Source organism: Mus caroli, unplaced genomic scaffold (assembly GCF_978045245.1).
Source record: "Mus caroli unplaced genomic scaffold, Mus_caroli_1 scaffold_15, whole genome shotgun sequence".
NCBI classification, from domain to species: Eukaryota; Metazoa; Chordata; class Mammalia; order Rodentia; family Muridae; genus Mus; species Mus caroli.
Genome location: NW_028227270.1, coordinates 60,291,836 through 60,318,797, shown reverse-complemented (window position 1 = coordinate 60,318,797; position 26,962 = coordinate 60,291,836).

Genomic DNA, 26,962 nt, shown 5'->3' with positions numbered 1-26,962 from the left:
CATGGTGTACAAGCATAGAGATTAAACATAGGTGTGTAAACAGAGTAAACATAGGTTTGTAAGCATAGAGGTTCAACATAGGTGTGCAAGTACAGAGATTAGACATAGCTGTGCTAGCATAGAGAACTCATTCTGACATCTGCTGAAGGAGTCTGGGGAAGTATCTTTTGAGGATAAGTGTGTATATGAGAGAGAGAGATCAATGCACTGTTGTGATTCCAGGTTCTTGTAGCTAAAGCCAAAATGGAATCTGAGAGTGTAGAAGTCCAGAACTCCTGATGCTGAGTTCACAGAGATCCACCATGCCAGTGTTTGGGGGAACACAATGCCCTCTTCGACCAGGAGAGCCTGGCCAGCCTTTATGTGGGAAAATGGCTGTAGTGTAGACTGAGCTTTGAGATCTCCTGCTCAGGGCTGCTGTTCCCGCAGGAGAGAAAGCAGGACTGTAAAGCACAGAGGAGCCCCTGCAGTGACAGGAGCACGGAGATGAGCTCCCCCTCCCCCCCAAGCGAGTGATATGTGTTTGCTGTCCTCAGAAACATTCTTGGCATTTTATTTGAGAGAGATGCCTGGTGGCCAAAAATGCCCTGAGAATGCTTGTAAATAAATTCCTTAGTTTTTCAGAACATATCCTATCTTCTTTTTCTAAAAAGTGTTACCCTTTGAGGCTTATGCAGGTAAATTGCTTGCACACCAAGGTTTTTCCAGCTAAATATAACTTTAAAAAAACAAAACAAAACAAAACATTCTTATTGTTTTGATGCATGCAGTTATTTGGATGTGACTTGGGTGATTCTGGGGGCTGGGTGTGCACTGAATGCTTTATCAAGCTCCAGAGTGTACCCCCCCCAAATAAATACATACACATATAAATTATTAAGGAATAAAATTTTTAACTTCTTGAGCTTGAGGCAGTAGTATACATGTATCAGTTAAAGCTCCAGTAACCACATTCCTCAGGCCTGCGTGGCTTAAACAACGAGATACATCCCCTCTGACCAGGGTGTCATCTGGGCCAGGCTCTTCTAGAACCTGCCCTGCCTCTTTCACTTTCAGAGGACCATGTTCTGCACGTGCGTTCCCATGATCACCCTGTGCCTGTGTCTTAACACCTCTCTTACAATGACACCAGTTATTCTGGGTCAGGGTCCATCTATACTGGTGACCTCATTTTTGTCAATGTGACACAAACCTAGACACACCTGAGAAGAGGGAGCCGCAATTGAGGAATTGCCTCACATTGGCTTGTGGGCATTTTAACTTAATCCCCTTGGTAAAGATCTGAACGCCACCCATGTGAGAAGCAGTGTTTTCAAAAGTCATAGAGCTTGAAAGTGGTGGTATGTGGGATTGGACCCAGGGAACTCACCCAGGCCTGAGTTCTTACCATTGTAAACCTCAAATGTATGCTTTAGAAAGTGCTCAAACTGCTCTCTTGGTGGAGTGAGGTTGGAGCAAGAAAGACCCTAGGGAATGGGTTTGGCAAGAGTCTGAGAGATAATCTGTGTGCCCTCCAAAAATCGCAAGCAGGCTATCCAGAAGTAGATAACTAAAGTTCCTGTTTGTGTGGGCTTTTGTCAACATGACACAAACTCAGACACACCTGGAAAGGAGGAGCCTCCATTGACAAATTGACTACATCAGATTGGCTTGTGGGATGTCTGTTTTTTTGTAGTCTAGGGTTCATACCAGGGCCCCATGCATACTGCAACTGTGTTACCTCTGACTTACATCCCTGGTCTCTGATTGTTCAGAGAATCTGGATTCAGTTCCTAGCTCCCACATAGAGGCTCACAATTGTCTATAACTCCAGTTCTGAGAAATCTGAAGCCCTTGTCTGGCCTCCATGGATCCAGGAAACACAAAGAGCAAAACACCATCACATACATAATTTAAAAAAATGACACATCTATCCAAATAATTTATTTCATCTACTTATATCATCTACCTACCTATTATCTAGCCATTGTCTATCTATCTATCTATCTATCTATCTATCTATCTATCTATCTATCATCCATCCACCCATTCATCATCTATCTATTGTCTACCTATTATCTATCTATCTATCTATCTATCTATCTATCTATCTATCTACTTACCTACCAATATATCTAACCATCTACCTATCATTTAGCTATTGCCTGTCTATCTATCTACCTATCTCTCAGTCTATCTACCCATCTATCATCTATCTATTGTCTATCATCTGTCATCTATCTATCTATCTATCTATCTATCTATCTATCTATCTATCATCTATCATCTATTTATCTACCTATCAATCTATCCACTACCATCTATCATCTACTTATCTATCTATCTATCTATCTATCTATCTATCTATCTATTATCTATCTATTATCCATCTACCTATCAATATATCCATGTACCTATCATCTATCTACCATCTATCATCTATCTATCATCTATCTATCTATCTATCTATCATCTATCTATCTATCTATCTATCTATCTATCTATCATCTATTTATCTACCTATCAATCTATCCACTACCATCTATCATCTACTTATCTATCTATCTATCTATCTATCTATCTATCTATCTATCTATTATCTATCTATTATCCATCTACCTATCAATATATCCATGTACCTATCTACTATCTATCATCTATCTATCTACTATCTATCTATCTATCTATCTATCTATCTATCTATCTATCTATGTATCTTTCATCTCTCTATCATCTCTCATCTCTTATTTGCCTTCTGCTCACCTGTCTACCCATCAGTTTTTATTCTTTTCTCTCTCCCTGTGTATTTGTTGAAATTCTCTGACAGTAATTATCTTTAGATACTTAACATTGCTTATTTCAGGTTTGTAAGATTTGATAATTTTTCTTGAAAGTTTCTAATTTGTATGATTTTGACCAAGTTATATGAGATAAAATTAAGAGCTGTGGCTTTGACTTAGGGTACAGTGCTTGCCTGAGGCTCTAGGTTCCACACCTACTACCACTACTTCCCCTCAGAAGACAAACGTAGATGACTTTGTTAGCTAGGTTTCAGTTTACAATGAACATGTGTCGAGTTAGAAGAGTGAGCCCATTAAAAAACTTCATAGCCATCATTTAGTACATGTGTTAGATTTATATTTGAATACAGACTCCTTCCCCAAAGTGAAGAACATCATGGCACTGGTTATACTGGCCCTAGAGAGCAGAGAACCCACTTAAAAGAACTCAGAAAACAGAAATTTTGGTGTGTGTTATATGTGCTGCTTGGATCTGTTGTAAAAGAAGCAAAATAAGTTGAAAATGAAATATAAGATGTGTTGAGATAGTCCCAGCCCAGGCTGAGTTCTTAGAAATTATGAAATTCACTTCAAGTCTGAAAAATGAGGTTTCACATTTTCATTTATGACCAGATGTACACTGAATGAAAAAGAAAAGTTTTAAGGAAATTGACTCAGATGTTGAGAGTAGAATGGTCCCAAGGTGTTGGGGAGCAGGGGTGGGGAGGGGAGGGAGGTTGGGGGAGTAGGGGTGAGGAGGAGCCAGTCTGATTCTGAGATTAAATTCTGAGAGGAGGGAGGCCTGGCAAGCCGTTGCATTTTAGGGCAGCTGAACATAAGGTGAATGGGATTCGTATCAAACCAAACCAAATAAGAAGAATGGATTCTGATTGCCTTTACCATAGGAAGGCAGTCATAGACTGACTCAGCACCTGCAAGGTCCCCGCAACACTAAAGCTTTGGACAGGGGAGGACTTTTCACCGAAGTCCCCTTCCAAACCCTGTAAGTATACACTGTTTATGCTTCAGTTGAATGGATTTTTAACTTCGTATTTTCAGCACATGTCAGAGTTGAATCTTGCTATCCCCCTCCTCTGCCCCTCTTCCTTGACCTCTGCTCTCTCCTCTCCCTTCCCCTCTGTTTGCCTCTTGGCTCCTTCCCCTGGTTTTCCTTCCACTCTGTTCTCATACACAGGGTGCACTGTCCTGATTGGCTGAGTCCTCCCTCCAGCTCCTGACAGAGGCAAGCTCTGCTCCAACGAAATGCATCTAAGTCAGGCCTCCCTATGTCTAACCCATGTGTTTAGACTACCCATTAGAATAGGCATCACTTTTGGGAAATAGAGAGAGAGAGCTAAACGGCCTCTGACAGCCATGGAGGGCAGAAAAGCACTGTCAATCAAAGAGCTGCGGTTAATATTGAGATTGCCTCTCTGAACGATGGAGTCCACTTTATGGCAAATGTTAATCGGCCATAAATTTAACAAGACACCCCCCCCCCCCAATGCACACACTATCTTCCTTCTCCTTTTCCTCTGTCCTCCAGAACTCGACCGGCCTGCATGTTGCTTCCTTAACCAACCACACAGGCTCAGACCCCTTAGGGGAAAGTTGGAGGCTGTTGGGTGTGGCCTGGCCGTTGATGCCCCCGCTGAGCCTTGGACCCTTCATTTGTGGATATTGGTTTCTTTCTACAGCATCGTTTAGAAAAGCATCGTCCTTTCTCCTTGGCTGTTGTGGCTGAATAACAAGGAGAACATAGGTAACAGGACCGGGTGACAAGAACAGGATAGGTTTGTTCAGGGCCTTCAGGATGGAAAAGCATCCCACAAATCTCAGTGGCCTTCCAGCCTGGCCCGTTCTGCCTAGCCTTCTCTGTCATCCAGGTCCTGTATCAGACTCTCAAGCCCACTTCTGTTTGCAAGCAACATCTGTGCTGCCTGTGAATAGTAACATTTCACATGTCTTGTGAATTCCTGTGCTGTTTTCATTCCTAGATGTGGCTGAGTGTAATTTTTATCCCCCAGGTTCATGGCTTAGCAAAATTTCTCTTGATCTTTCATTGTGTCTCTCAATGATTATCAGTCTTGAAGCTCATGCAACAGAATGTCTAGGTACGTCCTGTCAGTAGACTCATGGTTTGGCTGTGCACTGGGCTGTGCACTATTTTGCAGGTGTTTTCAGATGCATTTGTTTGGTTTCTTTTTTTTACATTTATTTATTTATTTATTTATTTAATGTTTATGAGTATGCTGTACCTGTCTTCAGACACATCAGAAGAGGGCGTTAGATCCCTTTATAGATGGTTGTGAGCCACCATGTGGTTGCTGGGATTTGAACTCAGGACCTCTGGAAGAGCAGTCAGTGCTCTTAACCTCTGAGCCATCTCTCCCATCCTGTTTGGTTTCGTTATTGATGTAATGTGCTTGTTAAGGTTGAGGTTATCCCTCCCACCTCCCAATGCTCTATTCAGAGCTGAGCATGTTGTGGGTACTTGCATGATCATGGTGGCACTTGTAAGGCAGGTGTGATGTCTATTCTGGGTTGTCAACTTGACTACATCTGGAATTGACGTGACCAGGCACACCTGGGAGGGATTTCCCCCTTTGGTTGAATCGTTTGAAGCTGGGAGACACACTTTTAATCTGGATCTTTTCAGGCGGGAAGATCCACCTTTAATCTGGGTCACGTCTTCTGCCACAGCCTATATAGAGGGCGTGGGAGAGAAAAGGCTTCTCTTCTTTGCCTGCTTGCTCTTGCTTTGCATCCTTGGGATTCTGGCATATACTGAAGACCAGCTAAGACATCCAACCTCGTGGCTGAACAACTACTGAATTCATTGGTAGACAGCATTGTTGGACTAACTGGACCACAGCCTGCAAGCCATTCTAATAAATTCTACCTCTATCTATCTATCTATCTATCTATCTATCTATCTATCTATCTATCTATGCATGTATGTATGTATGTATCTATGTATGATGCATGCATCTATGTGTGTATATGTATTTTGCATGCATGTATTTATGTATGCATCTAAGTATGTATGTATATATGTATGTATCCCTCCATCTATGTATGTATGTGTGCATGTATGTATGTATTCATGTGTATATTTAAGTATGCATGTATATGTATGTATGTTTCTACCTATTTATCTCTGTATGTATCTATGTATTATGCATGTATGTATTTATGTGTGTATATATGCATGTATGCATGCATGTATATAAGTATCTAAGTATCTATGTATGTTTGTATGTATCTATCCATCTATGTATGTATGTATGTGTGCATGCATGCATGCATGCATGTATCTATGTATGTATGCATGCATACATGTATGTGTGCATGTATGCATATATGCATGTATGTATCTAAGTATGTATGTACATATGTATGCATCTATGTATGTATGTATTGTTATGTATATATGTATGTATGCATATATGCATATGTATCTATGTATGTATGCATGCATGTATGCATGTATGTATCTAAGTATGTATGTATTCATCCATCCATCCATCTATCAGTTCTGTTCCTTTAAAGAACCCTGACTAACACAGCAGGAAAAGATAGCAGGGAATATCTACCACTCATTTAATTTGTTAATTTAATTGGTTAATTTGTATTTGTCTTGAAATCTTTCATACAGACTGCAATTTTGTCTATTTTTACTTGTATGTATATTATCTAAAGCTTACTCCTTTATCGACTGAAAATATTCTTCTTATGCAGTCAGCATATTCTGCTTATAAATCCTTCTTTGGGCTTCGTGGCTGGCTCCCTGTTCTGCTTTCCAGGTATACACTGTACTGTCCACACTCCTTCCTCATGCTCTGATTATTTTATGGGCAAATTATTGGTCTCCCCACAACACTGTAAGCCCCTCAAAAGATGAGACTGGGTCTTTTAATTTTGCAAGTTAAACACCAAAGCCTTCCTTAAAGCCACTCAAGCTTTACCCAAGGGTTGGAGAGGAAAAATAGATGAGGCAAAAGAGCTGCCATTTGGGTCATACCTGGTTTATAGGAAGACAGTAATAAAGTCAAGAGAGACTGGAAATAGCCATTGCTGAAGTACAGTCACACACTGCAGAACCACATTTCAAACAGCAGTGATGGTGCTCATGTACCCACTGAGCTGAGAGAATCCCCCATTGTCCAGGGATGTAGTAACAGTCTGACTCACACTAGTGTCAGTTGTGATGCTCTGGTGAACAGACACACCACACTGCCAGTCACATAGAAGGTTAGCACACGACACTATGTGCACAATGTGGCACTTGGTGAAGACAATAACCATCTGTGCCGATGTCTATGGGTTTACTGCCCTTTGTATCACTGCTGAGCATTCCTACTCGTTAAACACAAGGGTTTCACTGTAAATGATTATGCCAGATAGGTTGATGTCAACCTGACACAAACTAAAGCCATTTGAGAGGAAGGAACCTCAACTGAGAAAATATAAGATTGAACTGTGGGCAAGCCTGCAGAACATTTTCTTAATTGGTGACTGATGGGCAAGAGCTCACCTAATGTGGCTGGTGCCATCCCTGGGCTAGTGGTCTTGAGTTCTATAAGAAAGCAGGCTGAGCAAGCCATGAGGAGCAAGTCAGTAAGCAGCATCCCTCCATGGCCTCTGCCTTAGCTCCTGCCTCCAGGTTCCTGCTGTGCTTGAGTTCCTGTTCTGACTTCCTTTAGTGATGAACTATGATGTGGAAGTATAAACCTTTCCTCCCCAGCTTGCTTCCTGGTCATGGAGTGTTTCATCATATCAATAGAAACACCGACTAAGACAATGGTTATCCCATGTTCTACAAACAGCAGCCTCACACATCTCACGCCTACCTTGATTTCATCAAAGTTTCCTGTCAAGTCTTTGTCTTAGGCCAGCTGGGTTTTTTGTGGGATGTTTGAAGAATGACAAAAAGAACTAACTCTGTGCTTCTTCTGAGCGTGTCCCACTGCTAAGGACTAAGTCATCTATAGAAATGAAAGCTGAAACATCCAAAAAGCATAGGAACAGAAGTGTAAAGTCTCAGAAGGGAATGAGGGATCTGTTCTCCCCTCCAGCTCTCAAGTGCAGAGTCCAGCAAAGCACACACACATGCACAAATAGATGAGTTTCCCCTCTGGGCAAGGCAGTTCAGGTCTTTCCTTGGTGACTAGGGTGGCTAATTATCATAAAGGAGAACAGTAGTGACAGAGACAATGCTCTTTGCCTAACATAGCATTGTTTCCTGCATGGTCTGGCTCAGTTCTTCTATTGCTTTCTGTTTAGTGTTACATCATTGAAACATCTCCCTAAACTCTAACTCTCTGCAGGAGATGCTGTTTGTGGAGAGAGTTGAGGCCAAGGAGGAAGTGGCCTAGATTCAGTTACAGAACAATGCAGATCAGATTATCCTAGGTCAGGGAGCCTGGGACAGCTGCCTAGCTAGTGAAGGTAACTGTACTGTGTTGTGATCTTGAGTGGATTCCGACAGGGTTGAGACTGTCTTGTCTCTATGCTGTCTTCAGAAAGGTCAATCCTAAGATGAACTTCTGAGTTCATCCGTCTTTGGGAGGTCTTGGATCGTGTCTGGCCTCTTGATTTTTTTTTCATGTTTGTAAATGTCTAGAATAGAGGATATTTGTCCCTTGACACAAACCATCCAGGCCCCTCTCAGGAATTCTCAGTAACTCCCTAGTTGCTCTCTGGAGTGAAGTGATATTCCAACAGGTGGGATTGGGTGTGGTATCTCAGAGACTGTGGAACCTCCTCCAGGAGTGTCAGAGTCCTTTAACACTCAAGTCTTGTCAGAATCCTGTCATCTCCCTCTTCTCCAACCCTCTTTCCTTGATCTGTGTGTGTGTGTGTGTAGTGTGTGTATGTAGTATGTGTGTGTGTAGTATATATGTAGTATATGTATGTGTGTAGTGTGTGAGTGTGTGCATGTGTGTGTGCGTGTGTGCAGTATGTGTGTGTAGTGTATATGTAGTATGTGTATAGTGTGTGAGTGAGTGTGTGTGTGTGTGTGTGCATGCACGCATGTGTGTATGTGTGTTATGTGTGATGCTGGCTCTGCATCTTGATGCTGTGAATTGCTAGGTTCCATATCATCTGATCTATAAATGATCGAGACCAGAGACCTTATGTCATTAGTTTTTGCCCCCAACTGCACAATGTTCAATGTCAGTGGTCTGTTTCCCATGGCTCTATCAGGATACCAGAGACTGAAAAATTTATGAAGGAAAGACATGTATCTTGGCTCATGATTCTGGAGGCTGAGAGGACCATTAATGCTTCCTGTCATGGCAGAAGGATGGAAGGGCAAGTGACCACAGCACAAGAGAACAAATGCAAAACACAGAAGGAGCCTTACTCTGTAACAACCTGCTCCTTTGTTCCAGAATGGTGAGAGCAAGAGTCTCTACTTTAAAAGAAAATTAGCCTGATCCCACCAGAGTACATCAGTCCTCAATGACCCAGACATCCATAAAAGGTCCTGCTTCTGGACACACTATGTGCATATTAGAGGGGCTGGTCCACACAGACCATGGGAGTCATGGGTTTTAATCTAGACAGCTTTCTCTCTTAGGGCTCGATCTGTTCAACCTCCTACTCTAGCCGTCTCTCTTTTACAAGAGACTACAGATTTGTGCAGTTCTGAGAAGTTTTCTGAGCTGATCATCCAGAGAAGGATGCTTGGGGAATATTCAACTTTTCAGAGAGCCTCTTATTATTAAAAGGTTTGAGCATAGTAAGCCGGTTTCCAAGTGAAACAGGCGCAATGTAAAGACTTAAAGTTGCTTGGAAATTTGATCATTGTATGAGAGATCTTTCCCCTCTGGTCATTTCCGGTCTCCTGTTTTTCAAGGACACTTAGCTGAAAAATTAGATGTAAGTCAACACTGTCACTTGGCAACGTCACTGCTGTCTCTTCTCCATCGGGTGGTACAAGTTCACTTACGATGCTCCTGTTTATTAGCAAACAGGAAAGGGTCAAGGAGAGCAAGCAAGAGCTGGACAGCGAGGAAACTTTGAGGCCATGGGCTTGCTTGCGGATGCCGAGAGGACCTGGGAGACAGGCAGAGGGCACTGGGTGCACTGGGTCATTAGTTAACCTTACTTAGGTGGTCTTAAGTGGCTCTGCCTTTTATCCTCTTGAACAATCTGTGTTCTTTGCCACGGGTTGAAATATCGTTTTGTATCTGAGCCAAACTCACAGAGGTGTCTCTGGAAATAACGAGCAGCAGTCATTTTCCTTAAAAGGGACAAAGAAAAGACAAGTCAGTCGATGCGGTCTGAGGGGAAATTGGCGTGCACACGTCAAGCAATGTAAGCCCCTCGCCATGAGGGCTCTCTCCATCACACACTAACCTCTAATGACATATTTAATTGGGAGTTGGGTTAGGAGTTTGGCAGCAGTTCAAACCAGAAAGAGCCTGGGGGAGAGGTGTGTGAGAGAAGAGAGGCTGAGGGGGAAGGCTGTACCTGAGTACCCAGAGTTACAAAGGTTTCCAGGCGAAAACCACGTCTTCCCCTGGACAAGAACCAATTAGGGAGAGTGGCAAAGCACATGTTGCTGCCTCTCCACTCCTTAGTTTCTGACACTAGAGAATGCAGCTTTCCTCTACACCCCAAGCCCCAGGCAGCTAAGTAGATGCCACCAAATGGAACTCTTGCTGCTGTGGGAGGCCACCCCTGATGAGCGCTGGGTGATATGTTCCTTTTGTTGAGGAGCCGTAGAGAATCTAAGAAGGAACTTCATAATCACAGATCCAGTGGTGTCAACGCCTCACTCTTGGGAGTATGAGTGCTTAGCTGTGTAGCCCGACCAGATCTCTGAACCTTCTCATTCCAAGGCAGAATGTCTCCCAAGCTCTTGCTTGCAGGCTTCATGGGGGCATGCATTTCTCTGCTTGGGGTAAAATCACAGAGTAGATGCCCATATCACAGGCAAGCCCAAGGCTAGTTGTCAGCAGGACTGGCTTCTCCCGAAGGTCCTCTGTGGGTTGCTGTTGGCTACTCTTTCTATATATTCTTTAGTGCTTTGTCTATAGCATCTCTGGTGCCTTTACATGTGTTTGAATTTATTTTCCCCATAGAGATATCAATGAAATTGAATTAGGGTCTCTCCTCACTTGAGTTCCTTTCCTAAGGTCTTAGCTCTAGCTTGGAATGGAACTTGGAGGCAGAGTACTCACGTCACATTCTCAAGGGTGATCCCTAGCTACACACTCACACACACACACACACACACACACACACACAGAGGAACATGCACACACATTTACACATACACACTAAGGGCACACAAAGTCCTTCTCCATATTATTTTTTCATTATACAACCATATTAATATAAAAATTAAATAATGACCATTTTTTTAAAAGCCCTTTCTCCAAATATAACATAATCTAAGATACCAGGGTTAGATCTTCAGTGTAGAATCCTGAGAGAGCACAGTTGTGCCTGCAAGAAGGTGTGACACAGGACATCGGGAACATGAAACATCCTGGAAAGCTTGAGGCTTTTCTCCTGTGGAGTCCACATGGTCACCCACTCAGAACACCAGCTTCATTCTTTGTTCCCACCCCACCTTCCTGTCTCTGTTACTTTGTTTTGTCTGGCTAGTGACTCTGTCTCTTAGCAATGACCACTAGAAGGTCAACCGCAGAGAGGCCGGCCATATTTGTTCTTGGCGTTGGCTACAGCATTTGAACATAATGTGAAGAGACCTCATGTGGGAATCCGAAAGATCTGGTGGTCTTTGAAGCTCTCTGGGGTGGGGTACGTGTGTGTGTGTGTGTTCCAGAATGGAATCTAATTTCCAGCCTTTATTTTCTGTGTTTTGTGATCTAGCCTCTTTTTCTTAAGACATACCCTTTATGCATATTTGCCTTAATCACATATTTGAAGCAAGAGACATATTAACATTTTTTAGACATAGGGCTGGTAAGATGGCCTAGCAAGTAAGAGTGCCTGTTGTTTTAAGTCTGAAGATCTGAGTTTGACCCTCAGAACTCATGGTGGGAGTCAAGGGCTAACTCCCAAAAGCTGTCCTCTAACTTCCATGTATGTATGATTTTTGTGCCCAATCTTACATCCCCCCACAACTAATGATAAATATAATTTAAAAATAGTATTATTTTCTTGTATTCCCCATGTTCTACCCAACTCAGTATTCTCTTCCCGAAACCATGAACAGACTCTTGCTATCATAAGGACATTTTTGATCCTCTGAGGACCGAGTGTGGAAGCCCAAACTTCCAATGCAGTAGGACCTCAGGAGAATAGGAAGAAATTGTATTTCTCTCCCTGTGTCACAGGGCCACAAGTGAGAGACCAGCTAGGGCACAATGACAAGGCAGCTGCCTGTAACCCAGGAAGAGGTTCAGGAAGCCCTGTCCTGGCTGGCATCCTGAGCTGGAACCTGCAGCCTTGAGCAATCCGAGGAAATGAGTGAATGACTGGGAAAGTTGCACAGCCTGTGGTCCCCTATGAGGGCAGCCAGAGCAGATGAATGAATTTTCTTCAAGGAGAAACAGAAAGTCTGGAAAAGAGCAAGCCAGAGCAACCTGTTCAAAGGAAGTGATAGACACTGGGCATACCAGACCCTTTCAATAATACAGAGGCTTCCAAACTTCAATCAAAAGCACAAATCTTTCTACTTTGCATTGCATTACTGGAACAGAGGTTTCTACCTGGTTACACTAACTCGGTTGTCTTCCCTGTGGCAGGGCTGTGCTGACCAGGTTACTTTGGGACTCTAGAATTTATTATCCTCAATAACATACCTCCTCCAACAAGACCACTGTTTTAGTCAGGGTTTCTATGCCTGCACAAACATCATGACCAAGAAGCAAGTTGGGGAGGAAAGGGTTTATTCAGCTTACACTTCCATACTGCTGTTCATCACCAAAGGTAGTCAGGACTGGAACTCAAGCAGGTCAGGAAATAGGAGCTGATGCAGAGGGCATGGAGGGATGTTACTTACTGGCTTGCTTCCCCTGGCTTGCTCAGCTTGGTCTCTTATAGAACCCAAGACTACCAGTCCAACAATGGGCCTGCCCCTCTTGATCACTAATTGAGAAAATGCCTTACAGCTGGATCTCATGGAGGCATTTCCTTACTTGAAGCCCCTTTCTCTGTGGTAACTCCAACTTGTGTCAAGCTGACACACAAAACCAGACAGTAGGGCTGGTGAGATGGCTCAGTGGTTAAGAGCGCTGACTGCTCTTCTGAAGGTCCCGAGTTCAAATCCCAGCAACCACATGGTAGCTCACAACCATCCGTGATGAAACCTGATGCCCTCTTCTGGAGTATCTGAGGTCAGCTACAGTGTACTTACATATAGTAAAAAACAAAAAACAAACAAAAAAAACCAGACAGTATAACCACATCTATTCCAGCAAGGTCTCACACACACACAACAAGACCAAGTCAAGCAGATCACTGAGTTCCAGGCCAGCCTGGGACAGAGCAAATTCTAGATCCAGGTGTGGTAGTATACACCACTAACCTGAGCCACCTCAGATTAACCTTCTGCTGGAGGCCTCCATAAGGACACTGGAAGAAGGAAGACTCGCTTTTCTTCACCTGCTGGCCTTTACTTGCCATCCTGTCTGTTGGAACCTACCTCTTCAGGATTCCAGCGTATACAGAAGACCAGCTGAAACAACTAGGAACTACTAGATGCTTGACCCATTGTTGGGTCAGACAGTAAGTCATTACAAAAAAGGCCCCTATTACATAGAGACATTTCATAAGTTCTGTGACCCTAGGGAACCCTGACCAATACACTAGTGTTCTGAGGAACTATAGGATCAGCACGTGGGGTGTGTGGCCTCCTGCTCGCCAATGGCTCTCCCGCCACACACAGAGCAGTCCGTGGTCTTCAATGTGGTCCCAGTGAGAAGCTGAGCTGTTACTCCTGCCACGCTCTGACCTCCAAAGTCATGGACCAAAACGAACCTCTTTGTAAAATATCCAATCACAGGTGTTCTGTCATGACAACAGAGAACGGACTGAAATATACTTCTCTGTAAGAGCTCTTCGTGGCAACGTGCCACACCACCCAGTCCTTCACAGCAGCAGCAGGGCCGCAGACCTGACACATGAGCGCCAGCCACACAGAAGTGGAGCCTGTCTTCTCTGAGGCCTGCTTGCAGGCCGTGTATGGTAAAGCGGGCTAGCCCCCAGGGCTCAGGGAAAGCTCATTCCTAACCCCCTGGCTACTTTAGGTGTGCAAACAGCTCAGAGAAACATCATCTTAAATGCCTTTAAAGTCCGATTTGTAAATAATCTAAGACCGAAGACAGCGCAAGTTAAATATTTATCTGAAGATTATGTCTCTAAGGAGGGATTGTTGAAAACCCGTGAGTGTTCCGCCATCTTGCCTCCCCCCTCTTGTGCTGGAGGGCATATTATTTTTATGGCTGTGTTTGACAGCTAGAACAAGCCTCTGTAGATTTAGTAGTTGTTTGTAGTGGCATTTATGTGTTTGAGGGAGCTGGGCAAACAAGAATGAGGAGGTGCTGGTGGGTCATTAACTTTGAGATCTCTCTGCTCACACTTCCGCGCTGGAGAAATGCTGGTAAAACAATCTCTTCCCTCTTCCCCTCCTCCTTCCTTCCCTTCTTCCTCTCCCTCCCTCCTCTTCCACCCCCCCTCTCCTCCCCTTCCCCTCCTCCTTCCTCCCCCTTCCTCCTCTCCCTCCTCCTTTCCCCTCCTCTTCCCTTCTCTTCCCCCTCTCCTCTCCCCCTTCCCTCCCTCCTCCTCCCCCTCCTCCCCCTCCTCTCCCCCTCCTCCTCTTTCTTCTTCTTCTTCTTCTTCTTCTTCTTCTTCTTCTTCTTCTTCTTCTTCTTCTTCTTCTTCTTCTCCTCCTCCTCCTCCTCCTCCTCCTCCCCCTTCTTCTCTTCTTCTTCTTCTTCTTTTTTTTTTTTTCTTTTTTCGAGACAGGGTTTCTCTGTATAGCCCTGGCTGTCCTGGAACTAACTTTGTAGACCAGGCTGGCCTCGAACTCAGAAATCCGCCTGCCTCTGCCTCCCAAGTGCTGGGATTAAAGGCGTGCTCCACCACCGCCCGGCTTCTTCTTCTTCTTTTTCTTCGCCACAGAAAATCCTCCCCTGAGCATAGCTGCCAGTCCTGGAAAGCAGAAAATCAGGGCTGGAGACTCAACGGCTCCAAAATCCAGAGTGCAGAAGATTACTCTGGGTCCAGGTTTGTCTGGCCACAACTTTCTCCACTAGACAACCAGCAATCCAGCCAATTCTGAGATAATGTCAGTCATGTGTTTATCAGATACCTCTTCAGAGTTCTAGACTTTAGCCATGTCCCCCCCCCCCCCCGCCACTTCTCCTATCATTTATACAAATAGAGCCTCAGTTTGGCTTTCCATAGCTCTGCCACCCACTTTAGCCAGCCAGAGTCCCAAAGTAGATGGCAAATTCTAGAAATAAATAATGTGTACATTTAAAACAACCTTTCCTGTAGTATATTGTCCTAATTCTTCTATGTCATATTAATTTTTCCCCTAATTTATCTTTTGTGTGTTTGGTGGCTTGTTTAGGCCTCATGTAGCCCAAGCTGCTCTGAGCTCAGAGTCCTCCTGCCGCTACCTCTCAAGCACCGGGATGATTGCTATGTGCACTATGACTGACCTTGTTGCTAATTTCTTACTGTGCCCAGTTTATAAATTAAACCTTACTATAGGGATGCATATCAAACGTAGCAAATAGGATTCAGCACTGTCTGGTTTGAAGATTCTATAAGGCAAGGGAAGGAGGATCACCATAAGGCAAGGAGGGAGGACCACTATAAGGCAAGGAGGGAGGACCTCCATAAGGCAAGGAGGGAGGATCACCATTAGGCAAGAGAAGGAGGACCATCATAAGGCAAGGAGGGAGGACCACAATAAGGCAAGAAGGGAGGACCACCACAAGGCAAGGGAAGGAGGATCACCATAAGGCAAGGAGGGAGGACCTCCATAAGGCAAGGAGGGAGGACCACCATAAGGCAAGGGAAGGAGGATCACCATAAGGCAAAGAGGGAGGACCTCCATAAGGCAAGGAGGGAGGACCACCATAAGGCACAGCTTGCTACTTAGGAAAAGTGCCCAGCTGCCATGGATCTTCAGAGATGAAGTGGAAACTTAAGAATTCTTTGGAAAATCAGTTGTGTTGAATGGTGTTTTGCTGGGGCAAACACAAGAAGGAACATTTCGTTAAAGTGGACACAGGTGTGAAAGGCTGAAGGAATGTTTCACTGAAGCAGACACAGGAGAGAGGATTTTCTGCTAAAGCAAGCATGTGAAAGGACAGGTGATGAAGGATTCTTTGCTAATGATGCTCATGTATTGGTCTGCCTTATATTGTGTAGTTGAGCTGTGGACTTGGGCTGAGTTGGCAGAGTGATGTCAGCTGAGACAGACACACATGCTGAGGTAAGACCGAAAAGGACATGTGATGTTTGGAGGGCTATAAATAGGACTCTATCGACAATGGTGGGGGCTGGGCTGGGCTTGCTTATAGAGCTAGCTGTGCAACATTTGTTGGTCTCTTGTCTTCACTGATCTTCGCTTTGCTGAGAGAGGCACATCTGAGAACTTTTCCTGGTGTTCCTTCTGGTCCCTCCTGCTGACTAGTTCCAAGACCTGGCTGTCTCTGCCAGGGTCGCATCACTGCTGCTGATTCCTATTTGCTAGCCCAACTCTACTGAACGGGACTGCTGGTGGATCCAACACAGATGTGAATTGCTCCAAAGAACCTTTCTAAACAGATCCACCCCCACCCCCCAAACCCCTGTATCATTTCTTTCCCAATACCTCTGTTGGGTGGTGGGCTAAAAGAGAGATTAAGGTGTTTAAGAACCTTCATTAAAAATAAGGTTTGAAAAAATTAAAGCTACACAGAGACTCATCTGAGCACCTAGCTCTGGGAAGGCAGGACTACACATTCGCCACAGCTCAGGCATACCTTGCATTCTCTACACTCATGCTGTCTCTCCTCTAGCGAGGTTCATTCTTTCTACCTAGCTTCCAGTCTTGGTCTGGTGCCAGCTCCCACCTCAAACCTCTCCTAATCCCCCTATGTGGAACTAATCTCTCCTTCCCTGGTGTGTCTTGCGCCTCTTTGTTCAGCTCTTTTGCTTTTTACCACATTCTGCCTCCTAGGGCAGATACGTTGCTTGTTATCGACGACTAACAGTGAGTTCTTTGGACATGATGCTGGTTCATAGTTACAGCTTCTCCAGAAGGCTGCTTTGCTAGGGGAAACTGGAGGGATGCCCTGTTCTGATCTGCAGTACAGAAAGCTGGTGCACAGGGAGAATGGATGGATTCCCTGTCTGCAGTTGATGTGTACCACTTTTGTGATGAGATGCAATGCTTTCATTTGTACCTCTACATATTTAAATAGACTCAGCTATTTGTCTTGTCAATCAAGTACACTGCTATTTCTTTTGGAGACCTGTATTTTTCCCTTTCAGTCTGTCAGGTATCAGGCACGGGTGCAGATACAGTCTCAGAGGCGGATTTTCCCATAAGGCTCATCTGGGTATGACAAGCATATTTTATTATTTTATTTAATAGCCAAGGAGTTCAACAGCACAGACATCAGGAATTTCAACAGCTGTTTAGGAGCCAGGCCAGATTCTAAACCTAGGTCTGCATGACTCCAAACCTAACAGCACAAGAAGCTCTGCTAGTGAAAGAAGACGCACTATGTGTCCAAGGAGTGAGAATTATGTTTTTTTGTTTCTAAAAGTCCTCAGATCTCCTTCCTGCTCCTCGGAAACCCTAGACTCCAGTGAGGTGGCTCTCTTTTGCTCAGTTACCTGGGTGCTTCCTATAGGGACATGGATTTTCTGACTGTAACCCAGCACTGCAGACTTTCAACCTTGCTAGATCTCTACAGTAAACCCCACTCTCCTCCAAGTACACAGAGCATCTTAGTTCTGAGTCACTCAACAACTGAATGCACAGGATGTCTGTCCACCTGGGCTTGCCAGGAGATAGAGCAGAACATCTATGCCACGGACGCGCAGTAAGGAGCAGCTTGCCTGGCCAGATCTCCCCTACAGGCCCACAAGGCTGGAGCAGTAGGAAGTTCTTTCCTAGGTCCCTTTGGGGCATGACGGGAAGTGAAGCTCTCTAGTTAGCTGTTTTCCAGGGCCTTTGGAGTTTCTTGCTTCCTTTTTCTTGATTTTGGTCTTTTTAGAGAAACCCCTCACTCTCTGCAGGAGCCAGCGCCACTGAGGCACAGGCCAATAGAGGTGCTGGGCTCATTAACAAGGATTCAGTTTGGCTGAATATGCAAATGAACAGTTTCAGTGCTAGCAGGTTGGCTTTCCCCTTCAGTTCTGCTGTTATTTCTTTTTTAAGGTTCAAGTTTCTGATGCTGCCCTGTGTCCCTCTGCTCCCCGAACCCCCACTCCAGTTCCCCCAATCTCTCTACCTCGTTCCCCCGCCCCACCCCCACCCCGTCCCCCACCCCCGCCCCACCCTGTTCCTTCCCACCCTGTGGCTCTCACCTTTGTTTTCCTTCCCCCTCTCCCCACCTTTTCTCTCTTTAAGGGCAAAAAACAACTTCTCAGTGCGTGCCTGTCAAACTTTTTGGCCCTTAGGCTGAAAATCTTGTGGGTTCTTAAAAGTCCTGCCCTTCCCCACTGCTCACGCCTCCTCCTCCCCCTTCCAGGCTGGCTGGTTCCAGGACACTCCGTAGCCTCACCCCCACACCAGCACGCAAGTCTGATGTGGACCAGGTTGGACTGGATCTGGGAGCCTAATTACCACTCGAAAATTAAAGAGGGGCAGCGAGTGCTTTTAAACACTTAACAAAAGCGGTTCTCACCTGGCGAGTCCAGGAGTTTGTGCTGAGGCCCGAGCATAAGGCCCTCTGGCACTACCCTCTTTGTGTTTGATTTGCAAACCAGAAAGCACACGCCTCCATATGCATAATTGGATCCTCACGGTCTCCGCCTCAATGTGGCCAGGCAGTAGAAGTTTATTTATCCAGTGCCCATTCAAAGAAAAGCTGACGGAACACGAAAACTCCCACTTTGCCGTAGGATTAGATACTATGAAGTATTCCTCCCCCGGACTCTTTCAAAGATTTTTTTTCCCCTAAATCTGCTTGGGAAGAAAAAGTAAATTGCCAGAAGTGAGATTAGTGGGGTATATTGTTCTTAGAGACAATGGCGTCTTTATGGCTCGGCTGGTATGAGCTCCCTGCTTCAAAAAAAATACCAGGGCTGGAGGTGTGGGGGTTCTTAATTGCCTACATCTGATCAACTGTCGGCAAAAAAAAGAGAAGAAAGAAATCTCTCTCATTCAGCTCTGCGCTAGCCTGGACCGAGTCCACTTGCTAATCAGTGTTTAATGAGGATGCTACTGGCCCTGTTGTACTTGCCTGCTGCGGCCACTAAGGTCCCTGGCCTCCTGTTTGTGCGGGGAGCCCTTGAGTCCTGCCACCCCACGAAGCAGGATGCAGGCTGCGATGGAAAAGTCCCGGCTTCGAGAAGTTAATTAAGTTTAGGCCCTGGGCATTCCAAGTCACCGGAACCAAGGGTGGGAAGCCTCACCCATTGGCACACGGAGCTCTGAATGGCCGCACCCGGTGGTGGTAGCTGGGCTTCTGTGTGTCCCATTGCCAGCTCTCAACCCTGGGAATTATGTCCCCCTTCCCTCCACTGCACAGAATGAAAAGGCCAGCAGGACCTGGAGCTGGGCACAGGCTCGAGAAGTGGGTGGGGGGTAAGAAGTTTCTGGAAACCCATGATTCCACATCAATGTATCAGTCTCCCGGAGGTCCAGATGGGGTGCCACACACTGGCAGGGAATAGGGAGGTGCTGTTGAAAGACCAATGTGCTCTTTGAGTTACATTCTCATTGGTTTAAAAAAGATATAGCTTAAGCAAACAGTGGCCCGTTAGCTGAGCTAGCTACTCTTTTAGAAAAAATGTGCCCCATAATCTCTACGGAAGTGACTGACAATGGCCGTGGTCTTGATGAAGACGCTGTGGCTTGCTGGCATGCTCTGGGGTTCAGAGAGGCCAGGAATCAGCAGAACACCCCCTCTCAGTTGTTTATGTATTCATGATCAGCAAAGGTGTGAGGTAGGTAGGCCATGGTCAAAGCCTGAGGGTTAGCATGCTGGGGAGGGGGGAGTTCTACGAAACCCCACGTCCCTTCTGAGGGGGAGTGCGGAGCCACAGATGGCCCGTTGCTATTGGATATACATGTATGTCATTGCTAATTGCATTTGCCGTCTTTATAACCCAGGTTTTATATACATTTTTAGAACCCAGAGTCCCTTCCTCCTCTTCTCTCCCTTTCTTTCTCTGAGTGCTGCTTGTCTCTCCAGTTCTGTGATGTGTCCAACATATCCTAGGCGCTCAACAAATATGTATATGTAATTTAAAATAAAGTTAAAAATTTGAACTGTGCTGTGAGACGCTTAGGGATTCCGTGCAGTTGTTGGAAACACCTGTGTGCTTGGCTCTTTCCCGCTGTGATCAAGTCTTACAAAACTTTGAAACAGTGTTGCACCAAGGATCCTGACATTGATAGATAGACACAATGCATAGAATGGGCGTTCATCACAGAGCTCTTTGCTTTGCTCTCTTAAGAGCCACACCTGGTATCCCCCCCCCCCCCTGTTCTCCTTCTGCTCAAAAATCCCGTGGAGCTCACTTAGCTTGAAATAATGTTACATAAGTGGCACTCTATGGGATGCAACCTATTTGGATTAAAGAACCATGCCTGGTTGGAATCTTTGTACTTCCTGTATGCTAACCCTCGGCCAGATTTATTGTTTTGTAAATATATCCTCCACCTGGTAGCTTGTCTTTTCATGATGATATCAGGTTTTTCACACGATGAACGTTTTACATTTTTCAATGAAGTTGTTACTAATTTTTCCTTTCATGCATCGTTAGACTTCTGGTATTTGAGATTCCCCCCAACCCTTTTAATGCTACAGTTTTATATTTAATTCCATTACAGACTTTGAAGCGAGCTTTATATTAGATCAGCACTTACACGGAGGTGAATTTTGTTGCTTCTGTGTATGGCAGGTTACACCAGCACTGTGAGTTAGTAAGACCCTCATTCAGTCGAGTAGTTTTTGCAATGCTGTCTAAAGTCACATCGATTCGGTTCTGTTCCACTGATTTGTGTCTGTCTCTCCACCAAAACCTTAGAGTCTTGGGGAAGCTCTGGACTCTGCAGGCTGGTTCTTCTCGCCTCATTGCTCATTTTAGCCGTTCCGGTTCCCTTTGCATTTCCATGTGAATGCTAAAAACAATCTCACTGGGATGAGAATTGGCACCTTAGCCCTGTGCTCCAGTCCATGGCCATACGAGGCATCTGCACCTCCGATTTCTTTATAAGTTTCATGTTTCCGCCATCAGTTCTACACATGGTTCATCTGATCTATTTTTATTTTGGTGTGTGTGTATTTGTGTGTGTGTGTGTGTGTATACAAACAAACCAAAACTGTTTTATGTTTTCTTGCCCTTCTAATTTCAACCACATGTATGTTATTAATATACACATAATTGATCTTGTATGCTCTGGCCTTGCTGATCCCGATTAGCTCTGATGTGTGTGTGTGTTTGAGTGTGTGTGTGTATACACATGTGAGCCCCTTGCTTTTGCATGTGAGTGTTTGAGTCTGTGCACACATTCATGGAAGCTAGAGCGGTATGTCAAGTGTCTTCCTGTATCACCATCTTATTCTCTGATACACAGTCTCTCATTGAATTGGTTGGCTCCTGGTTTCTGTTCTCCAATGCTAGGACTATAGGCATGCTTCGAATGCATGAGGACTTAAGTCCAGATCTCCAGTACCCAGGCCCGGAAACAAAACTATGTATTCAGTAGATTTCCATTCTTATGTTATAGGGCTGGTGTGCTACCTAATCATGCATGATACTTGTTTAACCTTTCCTTTCCACACAGGCAAACTATCTGATCACTGAAAAAGAGTCAGGCCCGCTGGCTTCACTGGTCCCTGCTGCCACTGGCCCCTGTTGCCTAGTGCACCTTCTGCTGGGGTTTTCAGGATCCCAGCTTCCTGCAGGCAGTTGTTTTGATGCTTACTATAGTCTAGTCCATAACCCAGCTAAGTCTGCAAGGAGCCTGAAGTCCCCCCAAGGGCAATGAACTCCAAGGATATAAGATCAATGGTGGTGAAGGGATCTTAGTCTGAACACCAGGCTTGGCGGTCCTCTGGATCTGGCTTCTTCTGGTTTGGCCCTCTTCAGGATAAGTCAGTTACAGTAGATCGGTGAATTATCTGCTTGCTTTGATAGAAATCTGAGGGTCCTCCATCCCCCTGTCCTGTTCATCAGCAAATCTTCCTAACTATATAGCTCATTGCATTTTGTCTTGCGTATACCGCTTTTCTCTGCCCTCACAGCCACTGCCTCGCATCAGGCTCCCACCAGGACCCGTCAGGACCCTGTCAGGACCCCGCCAGGGCCTCTCAAGGACCTCGGAAGCATCACATGCATTTGCCTGCTTCCATTCTTGACCTCAAAGACAACAAAGACACACTTTTACAGTGATTTCTCCCAACCACGTTCTCAAGTGCCTTAGACGTGTGGATTCATTGAACTCATACAATCTTGGTGATAAAATCCTCCGCATCAAACTAATCCTTGTTTTCATTACTCATCATTCCGTGGGGGGAGGCCGCTACCCTTTCTTCCCTTCTGCCTTCTCATGTATTCACAAGTCTGTGAAGTTCCTCTTCTGTTTGTTTCCCTCCAAACCCCTTGCCTGGCCGAGGATTCCCACGCTGGGAGTCTGAGAGCACCCAGTAGCTTTGGTCTTCTTGTCCCAGTGGGTCAGAGCCCTCCGTCTCAGCATCCATATTGAGAAGTGAGAAATGCACCTTCCTGTTTCTACTGGAGTGCACTGCATGCTTTACAAGAGCAAAGGCCACGTCTGTCCTCATCCTTATTTTTCCCAGTGGGTGCAGCTTTTAGTCCAGGCATCACACGCATGAGGGACCCCTTGTGAAGCTCCCAGAGTCTGCTTTGCCTGGGTGAACAGGCTGCGGCCCCTCTACTTGGTCACCTTTCTTCCTACTGTGGAGGTAGACCCGCCCCCAGAGCCTGCACACTAGGATACTAACGATCATGGTGAAATGACTGTCTCTCTGGTCATGTGTCCCGGATAGTTCTTTCTTTGGTGGATGTCTAAACATAGGCATCCAAATGATTTATTCAAAGGATACCTTTGGGTGCAGACACAGTTGTATCATCAGGTTTGAGATAATTGCATCCATAAACTGGGAGTGACCAGGCACCAAGTCTGTGGTGTCTGGGATATGTCCACATGACCAAGTTTCATTTCCCTGTCCTGGCTCTGCTCTGATTCCCAGCTGCTGCTCAGATCTGTGTGAGAACCAGAACCCTGCCACCGATTGATGGGAAAAACCAAAGCTGGGCTAATGCTCTAAGAGAGAAACCTGGGGACAGTCTTCTCTATTGGGCTTTAAGAGCATCTTAGCCTCTCTCTGGACTTTGAAGACTCACTGGAGTGGTCTCCAGTGCTTCTGAGGAGTACTTGTCCCTCCCCAGGCACAGGGAAGGTTGGACTTATGCCCGAGGCTTGGTGGAGCCTTAGGCCTAGCTCTGGCTGTGACTTGTGATCGTGATGTGAGTTCTGGAAGCAGCCCCAAAGGAGGGGCTCTTGTGAGGAGGCTAGAAGAAGGGTTCCACTCCTTTGTTTGTATAGCTGCTCCATTTTGGTGGCCTCCTATGGTATAGCATAGACTGTTGTAATTAATTCAGCTCTTTCAGTCCAGGCAGAAGTGCAGTTCAGCCCAGTGGGAAATAGATACCATATGTATCGCGATCAGCGGGAGTAATAAGTAGCAAGCATTAATAAGCTGGGGCTTATTAAAGCTGCTCGCTGGGGTTCTTACAAGTAGACCCTTAGGAGCTAGACCTCTTCTCAGGTAGAATCTGGCACTGTGGGGAACTCCAGCCAGGAGCTTGTGCTGCAGAACATGACAGAAACTGCCCTGGTGCTAAGCTCTGCACAGTGTCTTCTGAGAAAGTGTTATGTCCACATAGCTTCAGTGTTGTGGCAATTTAACCACTCTGTCCCCTACGCTAGACTCAAATCTGTGGAGTCAACTTATCTTCACACCTTTTGGTAACTAGAGGTTGTACATCTCTAACTCAAGGATTCCAAAATGTTTTGGAGCATTCTTACGGTATTACAAGTGGAAGATACTGTGCCTGATGTCATGCCACAGTCAACATGTAGATACACTAGCAACGTCATAGTAAATCATATGCAAGCTATGTGTGTAAGCTGGGTCCAAGCTTAGACTTGGACCACATCCCTAACATACATACACATAAACATAGATAAACATGTATATACACACACACAAATAAATACACACACACACAGCACATCCCTCCTTGTGTTGTGTATATGTCAATGTTCTTAAGTCTGAAAACGCTGTAAATCTGAAACACTCCATTTCAAACAAGGGCTACTGAACCATCTAAAAAAGAGCCTGCATGCACACAGGTAGGTATTGGCGAGCACCTCTTGAATGTGTCAGTGGGTACAGAGTGACTTTGTCAGAAGGCACAGAGGGGTGTCTAGAAGAGGAGGGAGGATTACCAGTGTGGTGTACAAGCCACGACCAGCAGGTTTCTTGACTGAGAGCTCAGGAGAGAGAGAGAGAGAGAGAGAGAGAGAGAGAGAGAGAGAGAGAGAGAGAGAGAGAGATGATTGATTGTGATCTATGATCAGAAGGCAGCTTTGCAGGCACACCGCTGTAGCACATTTCAGCAACATAAAAAGTGGTGGTGTGTATGTGTGTTGGCCTCAGGTCTGGGCCAGATGCCAGGTTAAAATAGCGTAGCTGGGTGTCTTGCTCAGGCCACGTCTATACAACACACCTGCACATTTATCTTCATTCTCTAAGATGCTACTGTAGCCAGTCACCCACTGCACAGCAACAGAGCTTATTATCTGAGAAACATTTCTAAAGGCTTAAAAAGTGAGTATTTTTTTCATAATTCTATTTGGGGCTTCCCTGGATGCACTATATAGGTAAAGCTGGCCTCAAACTCATAGCAATCCTCCTGTTTCACCCTCTCCAGTTACAGGAGTAAGTCCCCACACACAGCTTAAAGCAAGTATGGTTAGTAATTTATCAGGCATTTTTATATTCAGATGGAAAGAACTGCCTTTAAGACCTAACCATATAGCTGGCTTCTATTCACTTTGAGTCTACATCAACTGTCTTTTGAGTGACAGTTTGGGGCTGACTCTTTAATATCACTTGTAGGCAGCCACACGCCCAAAAGATGGCGCCGACCTCCAGTACACCGGGGCCATAAACAACGCCATTGCGCAGGCGCCAGCCCGAATCTGGCGCCAGCCCCTCCTGAGCAGGTGTTACATATCAAAGTGCCGACAGACTGACGAATCCCAGGAGGACACTAGCTCTCCCCAGTGCTGGGGTGGATATAAGCAGTCCTCCCGGGGTTTCCAGAGTTCCCCGGTAGCATGGAGGTGTTCTGAAATAAAGAAAGGCTGTTGAGAAGAATCCGACTGTGTTCTTTTCTTGCTGGACAAGGTGGGCGCAACAATCACTAGGACCTCCCCCCCCATGTAATTGAGAGGCAAGTAATTAAGAAATATGATGGTTACTATAAAGATAGCAGAGTAACATGTTTGCATATTTCCTTAATCTATAAAGAAGGAAAAGATTCTAAAAAACTGGCCTTTGCTGTCACACAACATAGGAGGCAGGAGAAACAGAGGAGGGAGGTTTATGATTATTGGGTATTATTCAGTATTACATATGCATGATAAAATTATCAATGCTATAGAAGTGTGTAGAAATGGGAGATGAGCTTCATGTGTACCTGCCAGCTTGGGTAGTATGGCGCCCCAAAGACAAAGAGGACCACCAATATCCATCAAATCCATTAAGATTTGCAAGGGTGTTGGCGAGTTGTGGACTATGGTAGGGTGGGCATGATGGGGTAGAATTACAGAGACTCTAGGGAATTACTCTTCTATGCTTTGAAATGACTTCAGACACCGGTATGTTTCTTGCACAAGTGACAGTGGCTGTAAGGAGAACTTGGGTAGAACTCTCTATCTCAACTGATAGGATTCCTTATGTAAATTACTGACCCATGGAAAATTTTGATTTCTTTGGAGACTTGGTTGTGTCATGTGATGCTTTTCTGCAAACGGTCTTATGAGAGGATGTTTTTGCCGAAGCAGACGTTTGGGAGACGTGATGTTTTTCTTGAGAGCTGTCTAAAAACACATGTCATGTTTTGCTAGAGCTTTGGTTGAGAAGACACATGATGTTTGAAAAGGTTATAAATATAAACCAACAGACAGTAGTCGGCGCCGTGTGGTGCTGGTCATCTTTTGTCATGACTTCATAGGGAGAAACACACTAAAAGAACTCCTGGTGGTGTTCTGGTGGCTTCTGAGGACTTGGGCTGATTGGTAGAGCCTGGAGGTTTCTTCTGGATCAAACTGCTGTTGCTGAGTCATGAATGGCATTTGAAAGTGGATTGAGCTGCTGATTCCTGGGAACTGGACTGCTGATATTCTGACGACACAGATTAGATTTGCCCCCCAAACTATTTCTAAACAGATCTGAAGCTTCCTTTACCCTACGAACCTTTCCTTTCCACTGCTTCTTGTGGGTGGTGTGCTAGAAGAAAGGTTAACATGTTTAAGTACCCTTATCAAGCCAGGTTTTAAAAAATGTATTAGGTTTAATTATTAAAATATTAAATTATTAACATAAATATTAATTATAATTATTAAAAATATATTAATGAGTTTCATTTAGCCTAATGGCCTTCAGTTGAAAGACTGATCTGGAGACAATACATAAATTTGAGTCCAGTAGCTTTGGATGGGATTTCTGGGTTAGTGTAGCCACCTTGTGACCACGGGTCCCAGCATAACAAGTGTGAAGAGATTGAAAGAAAATCTAACGTAGGTCCTATGTTCAGAGTTCCATGTGGAGGTCAGGATATATCTCCTCCCTTTATTAAAACTACGTAATTCAACCTTTCTATTACTTCCAGCAAGAAATTATACTTGTTTCTGATATGTCTAGATGAACTAACATTCAACAAACTATGGAACAGTCTAAGACAAGAGCCCAGTCATGACTTGTTCATCACTGTCCCTCCCC